The 4,902-nt window shown below is 54.1% G+C and overlaps 1 long non-coding RNA gene across 1 annotated transcript in view; it reads left to right on the top strand.

The window, feature by feature from the left end:
- LOC125619367 overlaps positions 1–808 on the top strand; it is a 4,704-nt gene extending 3,896 nt beyond the window's left edge. Inside the window, exon 4 of the long non-coding RNA XR_007350884.1 lies at positions 374–808. This is a non-coding gene — a long non-coding RNA (uncharacterized LOC125619367). The remainder of the gene's footprint in view (positions 1–373) is intronic.
- Positions 809–4,902: the final 4,094 nt, after the last annotated feature.

Raw genomic sequence — 4,902 nt, 5'->3', positions numbered from 1 at the left:
AACCCCTGGCCTGGCCCGGGCGGCGCACGCCCAGCCCTACCTGTGCCTGGGCCCGGCGCATTCAAGGCCCGCGGACCGCGTGGTCGCCCTGCGCTCCCACCGTGGGTCCCCGGGCAGTCTCCACTCACCCCAACGCTGCCCGCCCGCTTCCTGCCCAGGCCTGGACCCTGTCGGGGCTCGTCCCAGGACCGAGGAGAGAGCTGAGTGCGAAGCGCAGGGGACGGAGGCTGTGGCTCGCGACTTCGGCGGCTGCCCGCATGGCCCACGGGTCCCTGCCGAAACTCCAGGCTCCGCGGAGCCTGCGGCAAGACTTGGGCTGCTTCTCACATGGTTGAAAAGGTGGGTCAGCCATTCAGACCGGCTTTCCTTACAGCTCTTTCAGATGACGCCCGACTGTGCTTTGCACAAGCTTGGGAAGCCACCTGGTGGCCACGCCTGTGATCCCAGCCACTCGGGAGGCTGAGGCCGGAGGATCGCTAGTTCAAGGTCAGCCTCGGCAAAATAAAAGAAGCTGGGAGTGTAGCTCAGTGGTTAAGCACACCTGCGTTCAATCCCCCGGTGCAAGGAAACCAAACCAAACCACCGTGAGCTTGGAGTCCATGTTTGCTCTCTATCCTGTTGTCATTTCTTGTCCCCGATTTCCTCGGGTTCGAGCGTTCACATGAACATCATATGTACACAGGAATATGCCCACATAGACATACGTGATCTGGCACTAGAGATGGAACCCCGGGGGTGCTGCACCACTGTGCCACATCACCAGCCCTTGCTATTTTCTATTTAGAGACGCGGCCTCACCAAGTTGCTGAGGCTGATGACCAAGGTGCGCAGCGGATGCGTGGAGACGTACCTACGCATACCTACGCATATCCACTCTAACGCTCCATCTCTCTCTAGTCGCTTGTGGATTTACCAGTTTTGCTTTTCTGCGTGGCGTGCTGGGGTGGAGCCCAGGGCCGCATGCGCGCTAGGCCAGCGCGGTGTCCTGAGAAGCACCCTGGTCCACCCATCGACCCTACTCTGTCGGCGCTCAGCCTTTGAGCCGGCCTCACGCCTCCTGGTTCGCCTGCTGGCCATCTTCAAGGTCGGGGATTTTGTCTGGCTGAACCCTGGCCTCCCCTGTGGTCCAGAGCGCAGCCGGGTACACAGTAGGTGCTTGATACATTTGGGGCTGGAGGGCAGATGGATCGCAGCCAAGGGGAGCGGGGCGGGGACCTACCTGTGCTGACGTCATAGGCGCCGTGGCCATCAGGGGGCGCTGGAAACCCGGCCACTACCCGCCGGGCAGCCTCAGTTTTCCAACCCTGCAAAATGGGCAGGGAGTGGACATGGATCGCCGGGGCCAAGAGCGCTGCTGCCCGGGACCCGGCCCCGCTCACCACCCGCTGCCTACCCGCTCTGTCCCTCCGCCCCAGCGCCAAAGTCATAAAGCTTCTTATTTTCATCGAAGGCGCACACACTGCGTTTCAAAGCGCCGAGCCGTCTCTGTCCTGCTGAGAACATGGACAGCCCTTGCCCTTGCGGTTCCCCCACGGGCCCCTCCTTGACCTTTCTGACAGATTATTTTGACATTTACTTCCGTGTCTCAATCACGACTTTTATGCCACTTGTTGATTTTCCAGTTTTGCTTTTTGGTGGTTTTTCCAAGTTGCTTCCTGTTCTTACTGGCGTCGTACCTAACCTTGCCCTTCCTGAACTGCCCGGGCCGGCGGATGGATCTCCGAGTTGCCCTGGCACCTGAGTTGCCGAGCAGCCTCATGAGCTCACACTGTGCCCTCCCACTGATGCCTGGGCAGGTGCATCGGGCGGTCCAGGTGGGCCAGGCTGCCTCCAGGGCCCGCACTTAGACGAGTCTCCTCTGGACAGCTCAGGTGTCCCTGCTGTTCACGACAGGGGTCAAGGGAGCTGGCAGGTGTAGCATGCACCACGTGGCCACTGGTAAGGGATCAGCTGGGGGCCTGGAGCCCTCGTAGGGCGCACAGCTGTCCCCACAGAACTTTCTCTTCTTCCCACACTGAACTTCTGTCCCTTCAACACTAGCCGGTCCCCTCCCAGCCCCTGGCTCCCACTCTGCTACTTCCTGTCTCTGTGGACCTGAGGACTCCAGGGACCGGCTGTGGGTGGACCCTGCAGTGTGTGCCCCTTTGTGCCCGGCTCTTGTCACTGAGCACTGTGTCCTCAGGGCACCTTGTGGCCGGTGTCAGAATTTCTTCCCTTTTCGGGGCTGAGGGTGTGGGTGGGCCACACTGTGTGGACCAGTCTGACGCCTGACACTGTGCCTGTCCCCTTTGGGTGGACTCCCTTCTAGCTGGGCACAGCTAATGGGGGCCCCTTTGCCCTCCCTGGGGCCTTGGCCATTTCTTCCCTTTCTTGATCTGCCTCCTGGGCCCACGCACAGCCTTGTCGCCGCATCCTTGGGGCCGAGGTCTGACAACCACCTGCCCGGCTTCCTGGTTCCCCTCGGTCCATCCCCAGGCCCCACAGCCCAGGCCCCTCCCTCCCGCTGCCTGAGAGAGGCGGTCCAGGCCTCTGAATCAGGCCGCTCCTCACTAGCAGGGGCCACGCTGCCCCCGGCGGAGAAGGTTAATGAACAGAACTATTAATAGCAGCTTATTAACAGCCAGACCAGGACCTCAGGATTCCTGACCGCCGAGCCTCCGTAGCAAAGCCATCATGGTGCTTCAGCAGCGAGACCCCTGTCCCCGTGTGCCACCTGCAGGACCCACCGGAGCACCATTCTTGCGGAGCCACTGGCAGGGCGTGGTGTGGGACGGAACCAGGGCCTGGTGTGTGAGCAAGCGCTTACCAGGAGCGGAGCCCAGGTGGCTAGAGGCCTGAGGGCCCCTGTCGTGCACATGCAGGAGAGGACCAGGACGGTGCCTAGGTCACCTAGGTGTCAGGTTGCCAGGAGCGTGGAAGTGAGGGACACGGAGACCTGGAACCGCAGAGAGCCAGTCCCTGGCTTCAGGAGGCCCCCACGCAGACCTCTGAGCCTGGAGTGGACATCACCGCTCACGACTTAGTCTATTTTTAATATTTATGTCTCAGTTGTAGGTGGGCACAACATCTTTTCATTTTATTTATTTATTTTTATGTGGTGCTGAGGATGGCACCCAGGGCCCCACACACGCGAGGTGAGCGCTCTACCGCTGAGCCCAGCCCAGCCCCGCAACTTAGCATTTCAAATAATCATGTGGAGTCTGGGTGCCGTGGCGCATCCCTGTGATCCCAGCCACGGTGTGTGGCAGGAGGGTGGCGAGTTCAAGGCCAGCCTCAGCAACTTAGCAAGACTCCATCTCAAAATAAAGAATAAAAAAGGCTGGGAACGTGGCTCAGTGGTAGAGCACTTGCCCAGCGTGTGCACCACCCTAGGTTCCCACCCTCCAGTACCAGAAAATAAAAAGGTGGGAGAGTCATATACATTAACATTTATGTTATAGCAACACACATTTTGGCTTACTGATGTTAATATTTATATCATATATAATATATATATTATGCTTAATAAAATACAACAAATTGTTAGCATATTACAGTTATTGTTGATATTCACAAATAATAACAATTTACTATGATCATATAGATACAGATATAAACATTCCAGTATATATGTATATACTTAAGTAATAGTATTTTAAATATTTTTTAGTTGTACATGAACACATACCTTTATTTGTTTATCTTTATGTGGTGCCGCGGATCCAACCCAGTTCCTCATGCATACCACTCACTGACCACTACCCCTGCCCATCAGTGTATATTTACCTATGTACATTGTGTTTATATGTGAATGTGCTTCTATAACTCACATAAGTTCATATAAATGTAAATGAGTACTAGTACATGAATAATGTAAGTGTATTATATATGATGTACAAATGTAATTCTTTCCTTATATATTTGTTACTCATATAGATACATATTATATTAATAGTATCAATGCATTGATATTATCCTATGTAACCATAATATGCAAATGTAAATACTTATATATTTGTATCACTCATAAAACATAAATGCAAGCATGATATGAGTAAGGTAAACTCATTATTTAATATAATATGCAAATATACACATAGGTAATTTATACTTCCATACTATTTTAAAAAAAATATTCTTATTATTTATTTTTTTGGGGGTGAGTGGGTACTGGGGATTGAACTCAGGGGCACTTGACCAGTAGCCACAACCCCAGCCCTATTTTGTATTTCATGTAGACAGGGTGGCACTGAATTGCTTAGCGCCTCGCTTTTGCTGAGGCTGGCTTTGAACCCGAGATCCTCCTGACTCAGCCTCCCAAGCCGCTGGGATCACAGGAGTGCACCCGGCTGTTTTTATTAGTGATCGGTGGACCTTTATTTATTATTTATCTATATGCGGTGCTGACGATCGAACCCAGTGCCTCCCACATGCTGGGCAAGCGCTCTGCCCCTGAGCCTCGACCCCAGCCTTACTTCCATACTATTTCTATATTATTTATCCAAATATAAGTATTTATTCACGCACATGATATACAATTTATGGAATACATTATGTATTTTATGTAATAGGAATATTATGTAATGCAATTGACGGTGTTGAGGAATAATGCAGACCCTTGACTGTTTCATGTACAATACATGAAATAACAGGCAGCGCGAAACGTCCCGGGAACAGTGCGTAACCGAAGTGGCGGAACAATAACGCTGCTGCTGTCGGTTGGGAATGTTACCTGCGGGCTCCCGTGCACAGCGCTACCCCTGAAGACACCGCGCCGTCCTTCCATCCCTGGACACGCGGGGGCGCTCGCGAAGCTTCCGGCCGGGCCCGCAAAGCCCCGCCCCCGATCTCCGATTGGCGGTATGAGCCGCACGTCAGAGCCTGGCCCCGCCCCAGTCCCGCCCCCACGCTGCGGCCCCTCCC

This window comes from Marmota marmota, unplaced genomic scaffold (genome assembly GCF_001458135.2).
Source record: "Marmota marmota marmota unplaced genomic scaffold, marMar, whole genome shotgun sequence".
NCBI classification, from domain to species: Eukaryota; Metazoa; Chordata; class Mammalia; order Rodentia; family Sciuridae; genus Marmota; species Marmota marmota.
Note: the sequence above shows the minus strand (reverse complement) of the source record. Positions and strands in the feature narration are given on the sequence as shown.